The following is a 25,315-nucleotide window of genomic DNA, read 5'->3' on the forward strand; positions in this document are numbered from 1 at the left end:
CAGTCCAGTTCTTGAGCTGAATCGGCTTTGCATACTAGTGGTCAGTTTCAGAAGACTTAAACGGTGTACCTAAAATGCAGACATCGTTCGATACGACATATCTAAAACTATTAGTGAATAACACCTTATTACTTTCGCATTAAATTCAGTTGCTCACAACAATGTAGAAAGTAAGCTAGTTGTTGTGTGTGGAGTTACACAATCAGCGACTTTAAGTTTCAAAACTAACCTTTTGTACACGTTGGTCGATAACTGTGAGCAGATATAGGCCTTCTCAGGATCGACAGAGGTTTATCCTGTCATCACTTACGGATGTGTGAACAGCCAGGGATTGTAGTATTCTAATTAGTCGAAATGCAATATACTCTTTCTTTTGTTTTCTATAATTATTGTCCAGTTTCGTAAAGTTCGCACACTTTTCACAGTCATGGAAGGTTTACAACATATAAAAATTGGATAATTCTATTAAATATTTTCCAGGTGAGCATGTGCTGGTAGTTATTGAATAATCCAGGAATATCAGTGCAATCGTGATGAATGCTCTCTGGGTGTGTTATAAGAATGACAGTCAACACAATAATTAGAGTCTAAGCTGAATGAAGTCTTTTTAACGGCGGACGCTGCTGGCTACCTGCCTTTCATTTAGTTAGTACTTTAAAATTACAGACAGATATGCCTGAATTCTAAAAGTATCTGTCTTGATCAGTTGCAAATAAAAAAGCTTTGTTATATTGTTATTTAGTTTTTAATTGGCCGTTAGAGTATACTTGGCTATTATCAAAAGTACCCACATCTCTCCTTTATATGCTAGCAAGATTATTTACATATTTTACAAGAAACACATTACAGAAAAACCGAATCAACAAAAATAAGGCTAAGGAATCTTCACTGTGAGATATTACATCAACAACGCCACATATACGAATTACACTCGTCAGTAGGACCAAGATCCAAAGTAAGTTATACAACATGTACATGATTTGTTTTTCTGTTACTGTGGTGTTCTTCAATTATTTTATAAGCAATCTCAGTAAGCTGTAGGGTAGCGTGATGAAACGTTTTATGAGAATGTAAAAGGAACTGACGCAAGAAAAACAGAAGCAAACCCAGTAAACAATTTTAAACACGATATTTATTCACATTATGTATGACCATGTTTTTATTAAACTTCCTGGCTGCCAGAGCAGGTAGGAATCATGTACTGATATCACAAAGGCAGACATTAAGCTCATATATAGTATTGATAAGTCAGACCGTATTTGGTGCGGTATCCCATGATTAGAGATTTACTTTGGCTAGTGTCAACCAGGTACCAGTGTTGGATGTTCTCAAAAAGTGTTGTGGTCATTGTATCTGATGCTGGTGTTCAAGTATAATAGCCACGAAACCCTGGCATTATTACTACAGTGTCCTTGTTTGGCACTGTAAGGTGTCCCCTCGTAGAGTTTCATGGTGGGTGGGGTCAATAGGCACCAAAATATTCTTTCTTTATTATGGATATCACAAATAAAAATTTAAATAAAATGGTAAAAGAAACAGTCCACAGGTAAAGGACTACGTCTTGAAGATTCTGAGCAGCAATATTCAAGCTCTGTAAAACCTGTACTTCATTTTGTTATATTACATTCTCTTTCAGACAAACATTTATGGCAAATGTCTCCTAGTTTATTCACAAGGGACTAGAAGGACTTGCTGGCTCTACTACGTCCTCCTAATCGATCCAGAGCAGGATCCGTGAAGGCCGATAGACTTTCCTCGAATAAAGAGAAAAAAACGTATTCGAAAACAAAAGAACTCTCCACCCAATTCGCCTACACATATACCTATACCTCTTACCTATCGAACATGTGGACGGGTCCGCTGGAAACGATGTGGTTCGAAAATGTGTGATGCCTACGAAAGTTATTCCAAGCCCCATTTTTGAGCTTTTCGTGCTATATGACACTCAGAATTTCATTATGGACAAGAGTTGAAAGGTCAGTGAGCAGTATAATTCTGTCTTCCTTTCGATATTGCTCTGTGATGGCTAGGAAATAGCTGATGCCCAGAGCATCACTGATACTTCCGGTGAGAGCTTTTGCCAGGTATCTAGAACTTCTGCTTCATCCTCCACTTTCTTAGCCATCAAGACTTAGGCTGAGTGATCGCTTCTTTCCTTTTGGGTTAATCGTCTCTTTGACCATAATCGTCCTATTACACTGGTGGAACTTACATTAGCCCTTATTTGGTCTGGCAGTACATAGGTCCGATCTGATGATATATTCTACGAGATGCTTCGCCGTATATATCCTGCTTCTCTTCCTATTTTCTTGGTTGTTTTTCACCGGATATGGCAAGAGAATGTTTTTCCTGATACATGGTGCCAGGCTATTGTCCTACCTAAGATCCCTTCAAACTCCCATCTAATTGCTTTGACGAACTGTCTCTGTAAGACCTTAAAGAGAATGGTTGATGCTCATCGTGTTTGGTTCCTCTAATCAAAAATCTTGATCTCTCCCACTCACCGTGAGTTCTGACGACATCGCTTCACCTACGTCGATCAAAGAAGCCTTTTTCAAATGAAAACATCTTGTATCAATATTCTTATGGCTTATGATACAAAGTGGAGGTATAGCATTTTGCGAGACCTCTACGTATATGTATTATGTAACAATTTGCCCATTTTTATTAAAAGAAATTATGGTTAGGCGATTCCAAGTTCGTGTGGGTTCCATACTTTCACGTTCTTTTCTGAAGGAACTTGGAGTCCCTCAATATAAAGATTAATGCCACCACTGAACAACTCCCTTTTATTGTTACAAACGGGTTCTATGTCGACGACTTTCCCATCTCATGCCAGTCGTCGAACATGGCGTTTATTGAGCGGTAACTACAAATTTTCCTCAGTCGTTTTCTAATGTGGAACACAACAAACGGTTTTATCTTTTCTCTATCTTAAACCATTTGCATGTACTTTTGCCGCCAACGGGGTTTTCACCCCGATCCTGAACTCCGTGTTGGTGAAGTTGTGCTTCCCGTGGTCCCTATGACAAAGATTTTGGGGCTCATCTTTGAACGTAAACTGACCTTTATACTGCACATCAAGCAGCTACAAGTCAAATGTACAAAAGCACTGAGCATCCTCTGTATCCTCTTTTCCTCCATTTGAGGAGCAGATAGATATACTATGCTAAAGATATATCGTGCTCTTATTCGATTGAATCTAGACTTTGGGTCTCTAGTCTATGACTCTGCCATGACCTCGGCATTGAAGATGCTGTGCCTTGTTCATTCTCAGGGACTTCAGCTGTGCACCAGTCCAGAGCTTATACACCTCCTCTATACCTCCGCCGTACATACAGTAACATGTTCGTATATAGATTAAGACAGTTAACTTCTTAATTGGGATTACCAATATATTCATTAACTAAAAAGAAACTCTAAGGATTTATCACAATTTTTATCAGAAATTTTACTCCCAAAATTTACTCCATTACCAGAATTTGTCAAATACACCAGTTTTGATCTTTAGCGGATGATAAATATGTTGTTATGAATGTCGCTCGTTCATGTGGCGTGGACTAATCAGTCGCACAGTGAACTGGAAATCATAAAACTGAAAGCTTCATACTTATTAATGAACTGAATGGTCATGGAAGGAAAACCAATGGCGAAAGGTAAGACGAAAAATAATAATATTCTGTTAATAAAAGTTTAAATGATAGTTTTCTTTTAGCGCTACCGCTGACATTTTAAGTTTGACACAGTTTACGTATTCTCTAAAGCTGGGAACTACTTTTAAGCTAACAAGAAATTTAAAGATAATTTGTATGAGTGTTTATCTTCGTATATTTTTATCCTTTCATATCATATGATAATTGCTCATAGAAGCTTTGCAGTTAGCTGAAAATCTCGAACCAGGATTGAGCCTGAAAGTTTTAAACGTTTACCAAAAGGTGATGGAAAATCAAACTTCTATACGTCATTACATCCGCCATTCCAGGTGAGTTTGAAATATTTTCATGTGATATAGCTAAAACAATTTAACTTGTTTGATCAAGGCAAAATATAAGACCATCGTCTCAACATGTGTCTTAAACGTATTTGCTTTTTATCCTGCTTGAAACGTAAACAGTATTTTTAAGTACTATTTGCATTTGTAGTTTTATTTATTCTTTAACCGCAGACTTCATGAAGCTACTCGAAATTTAGAAAATCGCTCGTGCGATAACAGACTTTCTTTCGCACACAAATTGATAACCCAAGCTTTCTTCTTTACAGGGAAAAGCATATACATGTCATTTGTCTGTTTTTATTTTGTAGGATTAAATACCTATCATGAGCCTAACGACGCTATAAACAAATATGGCTGTCAAACATAGGTTACCCTGCTGTGTAAATAAATATTTTGAGCAATAAAACATTGTTATCTATCTGGTTACTAACATATTTAACCAAAACTATATTGTTTTTCTTACTTGTTGCGCTCACATAATGCCACTACTGCGTTTCAATAACTTATTTGTAATTTATCATTTGTCTCGAATCTTCATAACTACAAGTTAATCTCATATGCTTGTTACAACTAATCGAGATACTTTAAACTTGAAATGTATTGATCTCATCCGTCATATTAAAATATTGCTAATATTATATAAAAACATTAGTGTCTGTAGGATACACTTGTTTTGTAAATATGTTTTTAAAATGAAGCACTATATCTTAAAACTTAGTATTTTTATAACATAATTTATACTATGATGAAAACTTTGTAAGGTTGTTTATTACATGTTTGTGTCTTAAGTTATGCCGCATTGAGTTGTCTGTAGCGTTTGAAGAGCATAAAAATCACACTTGTGGTTACATTCATTTCCCCAAGCGCAGATTGGACAGTTAGACATATCTTCAAATAATTTCTTTACAAACGTCACATCCTAGACTTGCTTAACAATAGAGGTTGTTCAATACACCGAACTTCAAAGAAATACGCTTAATTTGCTCAAAAATCTATATTCGTCTTATATCTGTGATCGTCTTTTCACCAAGTGCAATATTGGTAGAATTTAAATAATATCTTGACTATCTAAACCACAAGACGGCGATGCAGTAAAACTTGGTCTACTTTAAACAAAAACAATTGAATACTGATATCTTTCATTTTAGAACAGTTTAAGGTACGAGATGAAATACGAAACGTAGAGATGTTTTGTATACGTTTATTTTGAATTTCGTGCAAAGCATGATTCTCACTCTTTTGGTATGGACGACACACAGGTTGGTGTCTTCGAAGAGGCCTACCAAGTTGGCCACACTGGCCACTTGAAGAACTGTGACGATGGAGTTTTGGAATCGCAGGTCAGTCTTGAAGTCCTGAGCTATTTTTCTTATCAACCTGTTGAAAGGTAGTTTGCGGAAGAGCTGCTCAATTGACTTCTGATAAAGGCAGATAATATGAAAGAGGTTTCTTTTCACCACCTGCGGCTGGAGCACTTTTTTGGAACATATTCAATAGCTAGTTTTAGTATGGGTAATTCACCCCCTGAGTTTTCTTGCATTTTGTTTTCTAGAGAATTACGTTTTCGATATGAAGGGTCTGTAAGGAAGCGACATAATCCATACCTGGTACTAAGACCTGTGAGTTTCATTGGTTGTTTTTAATTCTGTGATGACTCTGTGTCAGGAGACCCTGATTTTGAAGTGATAGATAAAAGGGAAAACAACTGGTTAACACCAATCACAACCAACGTTTGGGCTATTCGTAACGAACTGAAAGTTAGATCATAACGCATTTATGACCGAAATGACAACCATGTTCTTATTTAGTTTGGTTTTTGTGTTTGAGAAGCGGTGCTACAAACCATGCTTCGTTGTTTCAGCTATGTGCATGTTATAACAGTAACAGTCAATCCCACTTTTTCTTTAAGAAAACTCTTCACACGGTAAGTGGTATGAACTGATTGCCTTTCTATTGGTTTCTAATTCAAAATTATCGTATCGTAAACCTGAATCACTAGGTATCTCCGACATGGCAACCTATCACATTACGAACATAATACAGTGGAGAGCCATCAAGCCGCGGACCAGTAAACCGCGAAATCACTTAAGCCGCTGTAGCAAGTCTTGTCTCAAAATTTGTGATGTATTAAACCTACTATCTGGCTTTTTAAAGTTTCTCACACTCTCCTTGTCTTTATAACTTCAAGGGGATATTTAAAAAGGATTTGCATTAATTTAGGAAATAAATAAAATATATTACAATAGAAATCGACCGTTAATCTACCTTTTCCGCTCTCTATGTCAGCTTTATGGAGGCCGCCATTGTTACCAAATCACACCTCTCGATACATTAAAGTTAATCCGCGGTAAATCCGTGAAAAAAGTGATCCATAATTAAAGCATTATTTTTAATTCGATAATCCGATATTTTTATGGAATTGTATAAATATTGGTCACACACCCAATAGAAATCACTTCAGTTTCTGAATTAATAGTGAGCATATCATATTGACATGGCGGCCCGCATGTAACACGGGAAGACAAAATTTTACAGGGAAAAGCGAACCATCGCAATGCATTGGTCGTTTGTGTTAAAACGGCACTTGCAAATTGTATCTGAATAGTCTATACATTAATATTATAATGATCACGCAATGGCTCGGATGAGGCTCCTCGGCGGAGCTGTTGGCGACTTCGGCTTTTCAGTCACAAAGGCTAAACTAAACTAAACTAACGTAGCAGGGGTTCAGTTTAGAGAGAGAGAAATCAGAAGAGTTCTCTCTCCAACCGGGGTGTTCAGGAACGTTGTGGTTCCTCTTCGTCCCCTTTCGTGGATTGTTATTAAGATTAAGTGGTAGTTTTTTTATTATTATTATTTTATTTAATAAATTAATTATTGTTATTATTCTTGACTTTTTGGGTGGAGGCAAAGGCAGCAGTGGAAAGAAAGGCCGGGACCTGTCCCAAAAGGTAGAAGTTGGGCAGATGTGAACATGAATATAATTCATTCAATCAAATCCAGATCAAATCAAACGGCACGATTCAGGGTCTGGCAAAAGAGTTGCCTGGGCTGGGATCTAGAAATCCAATGCCTAAAGATTTTGATGTGGGGGGAAACGGGAGTGCCCCGAGAAAACCCACTTTCACACGACAGGCGCCGAAAGTTTTGCCTGTCGTGTGCCCTGTACCTGAAAATGTCACAAAGGTTTAAGCCACAGACCACTTAATCCGCAGTTAAGCAGGCTGACCCCCCAAGTACCGCGGCTTAACGGCGCTCCACTGTATATCGCTCAATTGTACAAAGAAACTGATAAAACGTTTATTGTTTTAATAATAATTTCATTGTTACTGTATATGACAATGTTTAATTGACTTAAACAGTCGACTTCTCTAACCGCTACAAACATCACATGAACAACAACTTGACCGTACTGTCGTTACTACCAACAGACTGTAAAGTTAATTATTGCATTTTTACTTCCTTACATCGCCTGGGAATCAGTACACTGAACTTGTAATCAGTGGATTCAGGGTATGGATCCATTTAACCGTACATGATTACCCTTTTCGTCATGGAAGCTTTATAAGAGACAACCAATCCAACAGTTCTTTTGGCAGGGGGATTCAGCCGGTAGAGCGGAGAGGTAGCAGCGTTTCCAAACTCGAGTTTCAAGGTCGCCGTCAAGCAGACCAGACGTGCAAGTCAAGAGCTGCGAGACAAGTACATTGAAGACTAGGTATTCGTTGAAGTGCATAAAGTTTTACTCAAAAAGGTTAGCCCTTAGTCCTTATCAGGACTAGTAAAACAAGATGAAGCGAAGGAAGATAGCAACTCGATCCAACGGAAAAGCCCTTTCGAACGAAGAGATAATGGAAATGCTGAACAAAGCAATCGAAGGACCAGCCTCTGAATCTGAGTAGTTCAACTGAGAGTTCTGAAAGCGAACACTCAGAAGCTGAAGAATCACCGAGACGAGAATTTCATGAAACAAACGAAACATCAAACAAGAGGAGGCTGAAGAAGAAGAAAAAGGACATGGTAAGTATAGTTTCTGACAATTCTACTAACCCCAACCTTAAAGACGCTACTAATAGTACTAAAAATCAAAGTGTTAGCAACGTAACCCATGTTAATGACGACAAAGCCACATGCTCTAACGAAAATAACTTGAATATTAACAACACCACCATCGCCACTAATTCTAAGAACACCACCACTGTCACAAAAACACACGATTCTCCTAACTACAGAATCCCAACTCTGTTCATCGAAGGAGTAAATAACACAACACGCATTCCACAGATTGTCAAACAACTGAGGGCCTATTACCCGGGCATTCAGTTTAAAGACATCAAACGTCTTCCTAATGGAAGAATCATGCTTAAATGTTCCGAACCGCAAGAGTTTGCACATATTTTGGCCCACTGGCCCAAGGATGCCTTTGGGGTTCAAGCTACTATCACTACACCAAAACTAACAGTCATAATCAGAGGTGTCGATTTCGACATCGAAGATCATGAAATCACTGACGAACTAATAACTCAAGGCTTTGATATTGCATCATCAAACAGAATTATCTCATTCAGAACGAAACAAAAAAACGCCACTGATCAAGGTAACCGTCAACAAAAAAGACGATCAGGACAAATTATTAAAAAACGGTTGCTTTTTGTTTTTCAAAAGACACACGACCGAACCGGAAAAAACACACCAAAAACCCATTATCCAATGCTACAATTGTCAACGGTTCGGACACACAAAAACTAATTGTATGGCCAAGGACAGATGTGGCGGATCTCACGAGGTCGCTCAGTGTCCTAACGAGCGTAACCAAGTGAGATGCGCTAACTGTCAGGGCCCCCCACGCAGCCAGTTACAAAGGCTGCCCCAAATACGCAACAGCTTCCTTTTCAAAACCACGAACAATAATAATCAAACCCACGGCTACCAAAACAACACCAAACAACCTTTACTACCAACTCCAACTGACTCGCAAATCAAACACGCTCAGCCTCAACCAACACGTACTTACGCAGACGTAACACGCCCGAAAACAACACAAGCATTCAACCCCACAGATTTCACCACGAACTTGCTAGCAATGCTGATAGAATTGAGTGATCTCCCCTCATTCGAATTGAGGCACGAGTCACTCAAGGCTGTTTGCAGCCTTGCAAGTTATTATTTTAACCTTCTTCACCTCAAACCACACCATCTTTCACTCAAAATTCATGCAAGGGAAATAAAACAACACAATGATACAACACATTAAAATCATACTCATCAACTGCCAAGGAAATCTCAAAGACAAAAGGATAAAAATATACAACATAAACAAACATATAAACGCCAACATAATCATCGTTTCAGAAACACTTTGCACAGAGAAACAAAACACCACAATCCCCGAATTCATCATACACAGCATACTTCACTCAGAAAACAACAGAGGTATAATAACTTACTTTAGTACGAAAATATCGCATTTAATCTCGATAGAAGATTCCTTTAAATCTGACATTAATGAGACCATTTTTTGCAATATACACTTTAACAACCGGCTAACTATTCCGATTCTAGCCATATATTGCTCACCAACCAAAGATATCGACATTAACTTCCTTCAAAAATGTGTTAATCGTAAACCCAAACCAATTATTATTGGAGATTTTAATTCACCGCACACAGAATTAAGGGGTAACAGAGACACACGCAGAGGATCGTGCATAAAAATTTTATCTCTAGCAATAAAATGCACTTAATTAATGACAATACACCTACACACTTCTCAGCCGCTAACGGCTCATACGATGTACTCGATTTCATCATCGCACCCAAGGACATGGTTAACAGAATATCTAACTTTAAAGTGCATGATGAAATCACCAGTGACCACTTCCCCATGTCATGTATGATTCACCCGCTCCACCCTGCTGTGGCGTACGTGACTCCTTCCGCATACACTTACACTGAAACAGACTGGCTCACTTTTAATGCCTCTCTGGACTCATACCTACCCCATCCAATCGAACATGTAAATAACAAATCAGAACTAGACAACTATGTTGATTAAATTACAGAAGCCATAAAAAACACAATTCCTAAATCAAAAAGAAAACAATCACTTATTCAATGGACTCTAACACCAGAAATTCACGCACTAATAATCAAACGCAGACAATTAAGACGAACACACTACATCACACGCGATCCACACATTAAAACAGAAATCAAACCTCACAAACATCATGAACATTTCACTAGCGACTGGGTATTACCCTGACACATGGAAAAAAGCCATCATAACAACGATCCCCAAGAAACAAACTAATAGAACAAATCCAGATAATTTCCGCCCCATCAGTCTGTTAAGCTGCCTTGGCAAACTGATGGAGAGAATTATCTCCAACCGTCTCCTCCATTTTTGCGAATCAAACAACATCCTTCCAGAATCTCAAAATGCCTCCAGAAAAAATAGACAAACAACAGATCACCTCACACGACTCACCGAATCAATCTACAAAGCTTACAACAACAATCAAGTAACCATCGGGGTATTCCTAGATGTCAAAAAAGCATTCGACAGCGTTTGGCACAACGCCATCATATACAAACTAAATCACCTACAAATAAATCCCACGATAGTCAAATGGATTTCAAATTTCTTAACCAATAGAACAGCACAAGTAAAAGTCAATAAAACTATATCCAAATTATTTAATATAACGGCAGGAGTGCCCCAAGGATCAGTCCTCTCACCACTTCTATACATAATTTTCGTCAGTGACATACCTTTTTCCAAATCTAACATACACACACAATTCACAATACGCAGACGACATCGCAATCTGGAGCACCTCCAGAAACCCAGTAATGGCCATGTCTCGCGTACAAGAATCACTAAACAACGTCTCAACATGGAGCAACAAGTGGAGGGTCGTGTTAAATCCAACAAAAACACAAGCAATCACCTTCTATAGAAAACTAAAGAAGCAAAGAAAAAATCTAAAGAAAATAAAACTATCACTTGGAAACACAACCATTAACATGAGCAAAAACATCACATTCCTTGGCGTCACTTTCGACACAAAACTAACATGGAAAAACACATAAACAATATACACTCATCAATCAGAAAAGGATTTCATATCTAAAGACTATAACTGGTAAACAATCGAAATGCGCACCGAACACCATTATACAAATATACAAGACTTACATCCGTCCACTAATAGAGTACGGATGTCAAGTAACATACAATATGTCAAACAACACACTCCAGAAAATCCAAGTGCAACAAAACAGAATATTAAAATCCGCATTCAGCCTACCATCATTTACGCCAACAAATTATCTACACCAAATTAGTAATTTACCAATTATAAGAGATAGAATAACACAACTTTCTCTCAAATATTATCTAAAAGCAGAAAATAGAAACAAACTAACGGCATCACTACACAAATTATCAAGTGCACCAACAAAATACATATCACCTTACAACATATTTCAAGAATCACAATCCACTCAACAAAGAATCTAAATAAATAAAATCCATGTTATTAACATGAATTCCTTTTTTTCAGGTACAGGGCACACGACAGGCAAAAATTTCGGCGCCTGTCGTGTGAAAGTGGGTTTTCTCGGGGCACTCCCGTTTCCCCCCACATCAAAATCTTTAGGCATTGGATTCCTAGATCCCAGCCCAGGCAACTCTTTTGCCAGAACCTGAATCGTGCCGTTTGATTTGATCTGGATTTGAATGAATTTTATTCATGTTCACATCTGCCCAACTTCTTCCTTTCGGGACAGGTCCCGGCCTTTCTTTTCACTGCTGCCTTTGTCTCCACCCAAAACAACATTTAGAGAGACATCCTCCACCCAAAAAGTCAATAATAATAACGATAATTAATTTATTAAAATAATAATAATAAAAAAACCACCACTTAATCTTAATAACAATTTACGAAAGGGGATGAAGAGGAACTACAACGTTCCTGAACACCCCAGTTGGAGAGAGAACTCTTCTGATTTCTCTCTCTCTCTAAACTGAACCCCTGCCACGTTAGTTTAGTTTTTTACAGTTCTTTTGTAAACGAGAAACCCCAAAATTTATCAGTTGATGATGTTGATTAGTTGCTTTCCAGTAATAGCAGTGACTGCTATATTAGGAACGTCTAGGACAGACAGATCTGGACTATCTTTGCGCGAATTTCCAATCCCACAAAATCTTAGGTTTTGGGGTAAATTGCATGATTCTAAAGTCATGTTTGCTCAAATAACAATATGAATTCAATAATCAAAAGTATAATCACTCATCTTCATTGTTATGACAAAATTTACAGCAATTTAAATTCTAGTCTCAAATTCTCAGGTACATCTTATCAGAGTAATTTTTTTTAATGAATGATCGACAGGTTTGATAAAGATAAAGGAACAAAAAGAAGTCTAAAATCAGGGAATGTAAAAACCTTGGTGATGTCTAAATATTATGTATTTAGGGAAGGTAATAGTACTAGCAACTGGTGTAGCTTTATTATTTTGTTTCTTGTAGTGAAATATTATTATGAAATGTGTGTGAATAAAGAAGTGGGCACACAAAGAAATTAAATCAGCCTTCAAAAACAGAGTTGTAACGTGTCATCTAAAGAAAATGCACAAGTGTGCAAACTCTCTTTGTTTACCTAAAGGTGTCATAAGAAGTTTGAAACGTTGTTTTTTATAAAAGTTTTAATACCCATACAAGCCGTAATGAAATACAGTGTTTCATCAAGTAGGTTTCTCGTGATCACGAAGTACATTCTGTTGAAGACTCCAAAGAAGGAACCTTAAATTTATATAACAATCTGATGGCAGTAGTAGTAGTTTGGTCAAGTTGTTGCTCTATGAAGCGATTAGAGAAGCTGGATATCTAACAACCAAACTCTCATTCAAAATGATGCTTCTATCATCAAACAGATAATTAAAGTAAAACAATACATATGGCGCTGAACGATTAAATTTAAATAGAAGAAATAAAAAATTATTGTCTCTTGCTGATACAGCGGTAAGCCTAAGGATTTGTAACGCTAAAATCAGTGGTTCGATTCCCATCGGTGGACTCAGCAGGTAGCTCGATGTGGCTCTTGCTGTAAGAAAACACACTCATCTCAATAACTATTGATTTACAAGCGTTATAATCTGACAGACATTTCCACTATTTGTTGGCTAATAGTTGCTATTGTATAAAGTTTACTAGTTGTATTTCCTCTTACTCTGAAACTTCACTTATGCAGAGAACTCTCAAGCAGCTTTTCGCGAAATTCAACAACAAAAAAATAAAGTTATTTGGACGTCTCTCTACTAACCCAGAACACGCTTCAAAGACGAAGAGAACGATCTATGATCATATTTATTAAATTAAACATTTATACAAATATAAAAGAACGTTTCAAAAACTGAAATGTCACAGTAACAAAAAATACATTAACGAAAGCTTACATTACTTGTATTACAAGTTTGTTAAATGATATATGTTTAAGTTTTGGATGCTATTCTTCTCGGTTTATTGGTAGTTTAACTGAGAAATGGACATGTTAAGATGCTGGGTGCACAAGTACCTTAACAGCAAATGAAGAGATAGACAAGCGTAAAGTCGGAACACGCAGTTGGCTTGGATTCGAATCTCCGTCACACCAAACGTGCTAGCCGTTTCAGAGATGGAGGAGTTTTAATGTGGCGTGCAATATCACTATTCGTTAGCAAGTTGGCACTGGGAGGTGATGACTAACTACCCTCCCTCCACTCTTACATTGTTGAAGAAGGGACGACTATCGCAGGTCGCCCTTGTGTAACTTTACGAAAAACTAAAAACAAAATAAACATATCACGATATACTTATCCAGTGTAACAGTACTTTTTATATAATTGTTTAATTATGCTGATGGTATGAGTAGCCTAGCCCTCAAAGAATGAGGTGCTAAAGTCTTGGATAATTTTTTATATATCTTGAGTGGAGAATTGAAGCACTCATTTTGAGTGGAGAGGAAGTACATTTTATGTATAGAAAAACTAACTTCTAAAATGGTACATCAGCTGTGCTTATATAATCAGATAGAATCACACACTGAATTGGTGCAAGGGAAGAAAAGAAGCACCCTTTGGAAGAGTACAAAGGACACACCTTGAGTCTAAAGAATTAGATATGATGACATTATGTGGGAGACTACACTATTTCTAAACTAGCCATACTCTTCACCAATCTGGGAAATATGTTATACATTCTGGTAGACAAAAACTGAGAAGTAAATCCAATTAATATTGGAGAAAATGGAAGTGTCTCCAGACACAAAGTGGCTAGGGCATGATAAACTGCACTTGACAAGTCAACTATATCCAAAATCTATGCTGCTGGAAACTGACACAGATAGAGAGGGTGGGTGTAGAATGAGGATCATACCATCTTCACTTAAAATTAATGAGACCAGAGGGACATCAAACATCTGACTCCTGAAGAGAGCGTATGTTAAGAACAGAAAATGGTATATCAACTTTGAAAACCTGATGTCCTGGACTGAAAAAATGTATATGAAAGAGAAATTGACCAGAACCAACCTAAGACAAATAACATCCTCAGAATAAGCTACACAAAAGACAGTTGAAGGGAAAGAACCAGAACAATCCCAAGTTCCTCCACCATGCTGTATCAAGACGATTGTAGGACGAAGGCACCTACTGTTTGTAGGCCCTACCAGCCATATAAGTTAATCCAAAATTAACTTTAAAGGAAAATTTTCATGGACCTACAGTTTTCACAGGCCCTAGGCACTGTGCCTAATAAATAATTCAGCCCTGCCTCCACAATACAGATAAAGTATAACTGAAGGAGGAAGTCAAACATCCATACTACAATGTGCAAAACTTATGTATTTTGCTTTTACTCTATATCCAAAATCCAGCCAATAGATTTTCATCTGAGACCAGGATGATGAAACCCAACCAAACGAGTTAACTGCAATTTGAGGTCTCACTCCTTTGGTCTATATATATGATGTCATCTACACCAGCAGAAAACCACTTCCCTACCCTGCACTGAATTGTAGATATTTTATGCCATTAAACAATTCAGGACAATGCCCCACAGTGACTTGGAATTGAAAATTGATAAGGGCACCCAGCTCCACTAGAAAAAAAGGGAGTGTGATACGTAGTGGAAAGTTTGGAAATATGTCAACACCTCAGATAGTGAAATAGGTGACCATGAAACTGTTTTTAAAGTAGACCAAGCTGATTTATTCAATATAAAGCATGGCAGAATAGGCAGCTATCACATTCTGTTTTACTCCTGTAGTCCATGATTGGTACAGTCTGGAATGGGTGTATTTGTGAAGCACTTCTGTTGCAAAGTTAATCCTCAAGCAACCTTGTTGAATACCCCATCTCAACAGTGTGCACTGAATGGCCATGGAATATATTTAGGTGCATATACATGGCAAAAAAGTGTGGATTTTAAGGTTAAAGAATACTTGATCAGGCAACACTTGCCATGGAGTGTGATCCAAACAGAGAATTACAATGAGAATGGAAATGAGACCTCTGAAAATGTAGAAAAAGATGAAATATAACTTATCCAGGCTTGTTGTCACATGGAAGTCTAAAGAATAGTCACAGGTGGAAGACAACATCCTGAAGAGGAAGTAGAAAGCCTATGCAAATAATGAGAGAGAAACATATCACATGTAGTCCATATGCCTAAGAATTTCCTCTGACAGACAATGAAGATGCGATGCCAGAGAAAAGGTAAGATGCCTAATTTGATGAGAAGACACCTGGAGCAATCTATGGGAGGATAAAGAAACATAGGAATAAACCAACCAAATCAAAAGTTGAACCCATATGGTGGAAGGTGAAAAATCACAAACAGAAGATGGTTTCTAAGGGATAAATAGGTGGAAATGGAAATCATGAATGGAATCGTTGCAATACAACAATGAAGAGCACATACAGGACACAGAAGGCCAGGAAATGGAAGGAAGGGAAATTGGAGTAACCATATCTAGCAGCCAAGATTTTATGGAGGAAAGAATAATCTGGATAAATAAAATATGTTAAATGATAAAGAGTATATGAAACATTAACAGCAAATAAATCAGACTGCCAACATCCCTAAGCTAATAGGAGAAAAAACACCCACCAAGGGGAGAAACAATTTCATTATAAAACAAAAAAAGGAGACTTAGAAATTGATTGAAAGACTATGACACATAGCCAGTCTTCAGTTTTAATAACAACAAACAGCTGGAACAGAAACTGTGAGAGAGATGATTTCTAGATTCAATGTTCTGTTGGACAGAAGGTCTTGAACTACCTCCGACAGAAGCTGGCTGTTAATGGGATCCTGAGGAAGAAGGAAAGAAATGGATATCTGTGATAAAAAGAGGAAGGTAAAGGAAGCACAGGACATGTCCAAATAATCCACCAATCTGTGGTGAAACATTGCCAAAGGGGAAGAAAGTCACACAACTGAGCTCCCATCCAGTTATCAACTGGTACTGTTGATATTATGATGATCTACACTGAAGAAAACACCTGGAAAGAGAAACAGGTAAAAGCTGGGAAGCACTAGGACGGGAAACAGGAATAGGGGCTTGTTCTTGATTCCAACTGTGGCAAATGAGCTACCAAAAAAACAAAAGGGTAGAGTGTTGATGCAGGTGTTCCCAGCATGCAATTCCAAAGTGTCTGGAATACGTTTTAAAATATACTAAGAAACAGAGCTACACATGATTCCCTAAGTGGGCAGCAAATAAGTCTGACAGAAGGCTGCATTTTGACCCAGTATCTTTCAACAACTGAAAAATTATGTATGCAAGGTGAGAGTAGAGAATGAAAAATGAGTCATCTTAGAAGTAACAAAGGAGAGGCTGTTCCTCAAAAACCTCAGGATTTTGGTACACAGTATCTGAAAGTAAATGTATGATAGATAAATACCACAAAAGTAAGGATAAGACAGAGGCATGGGTTAAAAGCACTGGAAATCATGGAGTACTCCCAAATTGGTAAAATTGATTCCAACACCTGTGAGTCTTAAAACGGATAGGCTACTTGATGGTTCGTCAAACAAACTATCCACAGTACATAGGAAGCAAGACATGCTGGAACTCTCAACCAATTATGAAGTAAAATGCTTTGTATGAACCCTAATAACCAAAGAAAGTGGGAAACTGAATAAGGTAAAGAAAATCTAAGAACTATCATACAACAAAAAAGGATGAGGATTGTAGGAAATCATAAAAAAGGATAAAACATCACATACCTGAGGAATCATACCTAAATACGCAATATTAAACCGAGGTGACTCTGCAGGAGGTGTATAGGGAAACATGAGAAAATCCTGTGGTGGGAAAAGGCTGTAAAAATCTTTCTCGGAATGAACAGGTTCAGATTGTTCATGAGGTGAATAACTTCAAGAGAAAGTGGCTGACTCACAAAACGATCAGTCTCTCATTGAATAATTGCAGATAATTCCATTAACAGGGTTGCTTGCAACTCCAGGCAAGTTACAAAACCAGCACTCTGTGCTCTGTCTACCTCACGAGCTTCATAAGCACTCACGAATTTTTCAAAACAAACATGTACAATATTATATCAACTATACTTTGCCTTACGATGAAAACGTTTTCTAAACTGATATAGTGTAATCACAATTAATTATACTTGTGAGAAGACATTGGTAGTAGGCCTGTAATGTTATTAACTCTACGATTTTTCTATTCAGCCCCCTAGGTATCTTCATGGGAGAAAATAAATAAATTTCTTTGTCTTGTAATTCTGTTCCAACCAGTATGTAAACAGTTTGTTTATGATGCTTTTATTTTTTAATAATTTAACTCAAATTGGAGAAACTTAAGGGAAGAATAGAAACTTTTTAAATTCCCTATAAAATCCGAGATCTTGAAACATGCATGGAAATAAACCATATTCGAGAGGTAAAATCATCAAATCTCATAATTTTGATGTTTTATAACTGTCATAACAATATCACTTTAGTAATAATCGGAAAGTACGCGTTGAATGATTTTATTCACTATAATTCAACCCAATGTTTTGCTGTTGAACTGAATGACTGTCGTATATGGGACCTTGTATGATACACTTGTATCAGACGAAGGACTTTGATTATTGATGAGTGTTTTGATACATTTATCCATGTTACACAAACATATTCCATGACTGGTCATGTATGTTCTGTAAAGTTTACATATGTTTATTGTTGAATATTCTTGTTTTAATCATCTAAATTCCTAAGGTAACTTGCTATTTTACAAATTCTGGTTTTATGTTATATAGTGTGGTATCCAGTTTAATTTTAAATCAAAGTAACCCTATGATTTTTTTTTTACATTGTTTGTTTGTTTTGGAATTTCGCACAAAGCTACTCGAGAGCTATCTCTGATAGCCGTCCCTAATCTAGCAGTGAAAGACTAGAGGGAAGGCAGCTAGTCATCACCACCCACCGTCAACTCTTGGGGTACTCTTTTACCAACGAAAAGTGGGATTGACCGCACATTATAACGCCACCACGGCTGGGAGTGCGCGCATGTCTGGCGCGACTCGGGCGCGAACCCGAGATCCTCAGATTACGAAGCGCACACCTTACCGCGCTAGGCCATGCCAGGTCCTTTTGTATTGTTACTTGTAAGAGAGTCACGTTTAGATATAACTGTAATATTAATATATTAATTTGTTTTCTTTTTGTACGATTTTGTAAATAATATGACTTGTATTTTGTGCGCATTTATTTTAATTCTCCACTTACTGCAGTTAAAATTCTATACTGTTTAGTAGTGGCCATTTCTTGCTGTTATATGTTTTTCGGCACTCTTCCAGTGCCGAATCACAAATCACATGTGAATTGCAAGATAAAAGTGTGGTTTGAGTCTTTCAGAGGCTTGTTTTTAAGTTATGTAATTTACCTGCCAGGCGAGTTGTTTGAACTATTTTCACAACAATAACTGTGATTATTTAGCAAGTATTATTGTGAAACAACAATACCTTATTTTGAAATAAAAATAACGTAAACATTAGGTTTTTTCACACATTTTTGAATTTGTATATTTTAAATTCAAATCAAAGCTGTTTAAAAATGGAATTGTGGTTTCTGTAGCCTCATCATAAATTTCACACCTTTTAGTTTCTGTATTTTGTCAGCTTTTGGTGTTTAATCCGTAACTTTTATCAGTTTTAGTGTTTAATCCGCAACTCCGTAACCTTTATGATATATTGTTCGTGGTGTTTTTTTGTTGCCTCTAAGCATGTTGGGAAACAACAATATCTTATTTTGTAATAAAAATAACGTAAACATTAGATGTTTTTTTCACACATTTTTGAATTTGTATATTTTATATTCAAATCAAAGCTGTTTAAAAATGGAATTGTGGTTTCTGTAGCCTCATCATAAATTTCACACCTTTTAGTTTCTGTACTTTGTCAGTTTTTAGCGTTTAATTCGTAACTTTTATCAGCTTTTAGTGTTTAATCTGTAACTCCGTAACTTTATGATATATTGTTTGTGGTGTTTCTTTGTTGCCTCTAAGCATGTTGTGAAACAACAATATCTTATTTTGTGATAAAATAACGTAAACATTAGATGTTTTTTCACATATTTTGAATTTGCATATTTTAAATTCATATCAAAGCTGTTTAAAAATGGAATTGTGGTTTCTGTAGCCTCATCATAAATTTTACAACTTTTAGTTTCTGTACTTTGTCAGCTTTTAGCGTTTATTCCGTAACTCCGTAACTTTTATCAGCTTTTAGTGGTTAATCGGTAACTCCGTAACTTATATGACATATTGTTTGTGGCTCTTACGTCATTACAATATTTATAATATAACAATGAAACAGTATCTTAGCAACACAGATAATTAGAAGACATTTTGTAAAACGTTTAACATACTACTGCAAGGAAACTTTAAGATTTTGAGATGGTGAAGTTCTTTTTCAAAACATTGCTTTTTATGGCATTATATGCTGTAACAATAGCAGTGCCTGGGCACATAAAACTTAAACCCGAAAATATTATACTTGGCGCCCCACAGATTATTCAATGTGTCCCTGACAACTATAAGATCAAATGTTATACCTTTGATGTTTTCAGGTATTATTGGTTTGGCCCATACGGTGTAATAGAAACAGATGACGAGAAAATTCGCGTAAACAAAGACACGGGTGATTTGATGATTGATAAATTTGATATTTCTGATGCTGGTACTTATAAGTGCATTATTGAATATTCAACAAACTGGGAGATAAAAGCACACAAACCAATTTCCATCACTCATTTCTTGGAAGGTAAATGCCTATAAGAATCGATTTTGGTAGTGTTTAGAAGTTAAAAAAAAACACACTTTATATCATGAATCGGATTCCATCCATTTTTACTACAATTTATGTAAAGTGTTATAAGTTCGATATATATTTAATGATTGTACATTAATTTTCCAAAATCCATGAAATCACCTTTCCAACTACCCACATACAGCTCACCGCCATTGTTTCCGCGTTAAACCTGAGGTGTTAAAACGTTGAAAATCAAACTTGTCTGGATATAAATTTATCATTACGAAATAATTTTTGGTTTATTATTATTATATACAATAACTAAATACATATATATATATATGAATAAATGTAATCAATAGCATTACACAATTAATGAAATTAGACATTCCGTGAAGTCAGAAAACGAGATAACCTTGTGTTAGAAATTAGAAAGGTTTTGTTGTTTTCTTTACAAGTCATAGAACAAATAATTTAAAAAATAAAAAGTGTTGAATGATTTCTTTAATCGTCTGTGAAAATATTGAAATTATACAGTGCTACAGTGTTATAGCAGAAAAACGTTTCTTTTGTTACAAACACACAGTAAGTTCTGGTATTCAGAGACATTGTTTAGCCACTTTTCACATCCAAGCGATGAAACAATACATTCTTATCATTTGAAATAAGAAAGTTTGAAGAGCTTATTTGATTAACTATATCTGTTACTGAGCATATCTTTAATTCTGATCTGGGTAAACATCTTCATTTGTTGGAAGTTAATATTAAACACGTCACATATTAATGAAAAAAAATTCAAGAATAAATACAGCACTGCGTGTTGTTTATTCGCTATTCCGTAAAGCAGAAAACACGCATGATTTCGAAAATAATTTTAATTTTTTTAGTTTATGTTCTCTTTCACGCTTCACTTTATTGTTCCGTCAGTCATGTTGTATATATTTTTAATTACGATTGTTTGTTTTTGAATTCCGCGCAAAACTTCACAAGGCTATCTGCGCTAGCCGTCCCTAAGTTAGCAGTGCAAGACGAGAGGGAAGGCAGCTAGTCATCACCACACACCGCCAACTCTTGGGCTACTCTTTTAGCAACGAATAGTAGGATTGACCGTCACGTTATAGCACGGCTGAAAGGGCGAGCACGTTTGGTGTGATGAGGATTCGAACATGCGACCCTCAGATTACGAGTCGAATGCCTTTACACATCTGGCCATGCCGGGCCTTTAATTACCAAAATTTGCGTTTTTCATATAGCAAAGCTTCAAAGAGATATCCGCTGTACCTACCGAGGGGAAATCGAACCCTCAACTTTAGCATTGTAAATCCTTATTTATTATTAATTATGAAAATACATTGATTTGAAACTTCCTGTGACTTACGATACAGTAGATAAAGAACAAGATAAGCCATCAACTATATTTGTTAGATTTTGTTTATACCTTACAGGATTTCCAGTGTATGAGCTTTCACGAAGAAAAGTAGTTAATAATTTGTTATGAGCCTAAAGTGTCATATCAGGTCAAAAATTCCCCTAGTGGCCCAGCAAAATGTCTGCGTGCTTCCAATGCTAGAAACCGGGTTTCGATATCCGTGATGGGCAGAGCATAGATAGCGCATGATGTAGTGTTATGCTAAATTCAAACAAATAGTGCAAAATATTATTTATTATGTCAACAATACTTGAACTACAAAAAATATTATACTTTATTTTAGCATGCGTACAACCTAATGAAAACCACCAATGTCCTGAAGGATTCACACTGAGAAATAACCTGTGTTGTAAGTTGTGCTTTCCTTTAAAGCGTTTATATGTGTGATCAGTATTTGTGAATTCTAGTTTTTAAATAAATCGAAAAAGGAAAAAATGTTTTGAACAAAGTAAGCAGTAAATTAGTTATTATATACTTCATCCATTATTTTATTTTTAATTGTTAACATTGTTTATATTTCAAACTTTTTTCTTAGATCCAAGTCAAACAGAAACGGAGGAAGAAACATACGTTCCTTCTCCAAAGAAAAGTAAGTTATGCTACATATAAAATTACGTAAAACGTACCTTTAACGTGAGACAATATGTGTGGAAAGGATGGTGACAAAATGTCGTGATGTAAAAATATTACTGTGACGATGTTTGTATTGACGCGTGTTGTTCTTTCTTCCCATTAAATTTCTTCAATCCCTTATTCATGAAGGTAAAAAATGTAGTAATGTGTGAAGACCCGATTTCTTATAATATTCCAGTACATTGTGGACATTATTTTCTATTCTAAATAATAAATCTCTTACCATTTCACCACTCATAGCAACTTAGGTAAAACATGATTCACCAAACCAAGTCTATCATTCCCACTAATTCACTGTTCACAGTTTGAGCTTTTCTGTTGTCTGAAGTAAGTTTTTTGGACCAGTAATTGCATGTCATAAGTATTTTCCTCCTCCTAGTATTGTTGTATTATTTAAACCTTGACTATTTTAGAAAAACTTGTTGTCTAGAGCAGAGTTTTAGATTTGTTTACAACAAAACAACCGTCCATGCACTTTCGCTTCGAATTGTTACCGATAGTTTCCAATATATTCTCTTTCGTTTGTAGTTCATTTACACACTAATTACAGATTTCTTTGAATAGAGAAACATATAAACAATATTCAGTTTACAAATTGCTAGTAAGTCAGTGTCAACAATCATACATCCTTGGAAGTCTGAGAACTCGTCACTTTTGCATTGTTACGAATATATATATATGCTGTAATGGTGGTCAGTCATGTGACGCATCAAATGATTATCCTGATTTGATATGAAAACACAGTCTTATACTTCACACTTCTTTACCCGTAATGTTTTATCCATGTGCATTAAACTTATACGTGTTTGAATAAAGAGTGGAACTTCTTCGATTCCAGTAACTTAGAACGCTGTGGTTATCTTGTTATTTTCACTGTAAGTATACCAAATGAAACGTAGCCTCCTCCAATACTATCATATAACAAAATCAAATTGCACAAAACTAACTTTCTTTTTAACTTGTATTTTTCCATTTCAGCACCATCCATGTTAGAATATCCGATTCCATTGGTAACTGTTGCAGTAGGAGTACCACTATTGTTCATTTCTTTAAGGCAAGAACAAAACAGTATTTTTTTATGTTTTGTTGAATAGATCTTAATATAATTTCTATGTTATTAATAGTTGAACCATGTGTGTATATACTTAATAATGAATTTATAGGGGCTGAGAAATAAAAAAAATGTTAGTTACTTTATTTTAATTAGAATGATAAATAATCAAAGGGTTACAAACGCTTGCATTAATAAGAAATATGTAAGGAGAAATTAGCATCATTAGTTTACAATAAAGTGTATTTTAAGTGTGGAGATTCACTTAAAGCTTAAATTGTGGATCACTTTTTACAATATTACAAGTTCTTCTGATGAAAACATTCCTTGTAAGTATGTTATTGTTCAACCTGTTTTTTATATGTAAATACCTCAAGGTATTGTGCGTGTCAGTAGAAATACTTGAAATTGAAACGTGAAAATATGGGTAACCTAAACTATTACAATTCGAGTACTTGAGATAAATATAAAAGGCATTTTCATTCAAAATAGTTCTTTAACTAATTAATGATTTCCAGTTTATTTCAATATGGTCTTAAAATTGAAATTTATCAGCAAGTATAATAATTATTAAATTATCCCTCTTAAGCCATAACATTTTATTCCTGTTTACATTTGTTAACTTTATTTTAAAGAGATGCAGCAGGGGACTACTTGTCATCTCCACCGTGGGGAACTGAACCCGCCTATTTTAGTGTTATATGTTCATATACTTACTGACGTTCCACTGGGAGAGAACGTATCTGTGGCTGTCGTTGTTAAATATTATTATTTCTAGATTATAATTATATTCCATTTTTAATTGACATAACACTAATGTACAAATAACAGTCAAATTAAATCATCTATGTTATTTATTCGCGATTTTTTTTTGTAGTGTCATTATTTGGAAGTGTAATTGTTGTGGATGTGAAGCAGTAAAATCAGAGAGCACAGAAGACCATGCGAATAAAGATGACAGAACAAAATTAAATATTCACTTGTACCACAAAAGATGAAGATCAGTCTGTTACTAGAAACGAGAAGAGAAAATATAAAAGTGTAAAAGAGAAGAGGGCCAAAAAAGTTCCGAATTTTCATCTTCCTGAAGTAAGTATTGTGATAACGGGAAATGTCATCACATTTCATACCGAGTGTCTGGGACTTACAATGCTAGAAACCGGCTATCGATAGCTGTGGTGGGTAGAGCACAAATAGACGAACATAACAAGAATGTAATGTACCTTCAGTCACATATGTTAACTTACTTTCTATACATTTTTATGTTGGTGTTCTGCGTGAAGTTTAGACACCGTTTTAAACATAATATATTAAGGCTATAAACTTTACACTCTAATCTTCCACCTCATAAGAAACGTTTCAATTTAATGGTGCGGTATCGATTTTTAGAAGGAAATTGTAGTCGGTTTAAATGGATACTTGATAACAACTTCTCGAGACGTTGTGTGTAGATATATACATATAACACAGGTTTCTTCTTTATCATTGCAGCCATCTGAAAACATTTTCGAAATTGTTGTACTCTATTGAATCTGTTTATGAGTCATGTGTTTTCACAGTTATTGCGCTATTGACACAGTTACGGATGAATCTTAACTTGGTATAGGAATACAACAACTTTATGCCATGTCGCTTAGCAACAAAAGTATAACCTGAGATTCTTGTTAATCTATGTACTCAAAGTATAAAGTGAAATGTATGAACAACAAAATTGTAAAAATTACATTATTTTTACTGTATTAACATTTGGGAAGATATATGAAAGATGCTTCTAATATGGCCATTTTAAAACGGTTCCACTTGGATAGAAGCTATTTCAAATTATAGTTCTAAGCCCGCTACGGGGAAAGGAAGGAGTTTTATCAGTATTTTACCTCATGGTTTTCATTGATCTGGTCACATATAA

The 25,315-nt window shown here is 35.9% G+C and overlaps 1 long non-coding RNA gene across 1 annotated transcript; it reads left to right on the top strand.

Annotated features, from left to right (window-relative positions):
* Positions 1–356: 356 nt before the first annotated feature.
* Positions 357–23,518, top strand: LOC143232640 (uncharacterized). Its single transcript, XR_013017641.1, has 4 exons — positions 357–8,014; positions 22,009–22,074; positions 22,261–22,314; positions 23,337–23,518. It is a non-coding gene; the product is annotated as an uncharacterized LOC143232640 (long non-coding RNA).
* The last annotated feature ends 1,797 nt before the right edge of the window (positions 23,519–25,315 follow it).

Source organism: Tachypleus tridentatus, chromosome 11 (assembly GCF_004210375.1).
Source record: "Tachypleus tridentatus isolate NWPU-2018 chromosome 11, ASM421037v1, whole genome shotgun sequence".
In the NCBI taxonomy this organism is placed as follows: domain Eukaryota; kingdom Metazoa; phylum Arthropoda; class Merostomata; order Xiphosura; family Limulidae; genus Tachypleus; species Tachypleus tridentatus.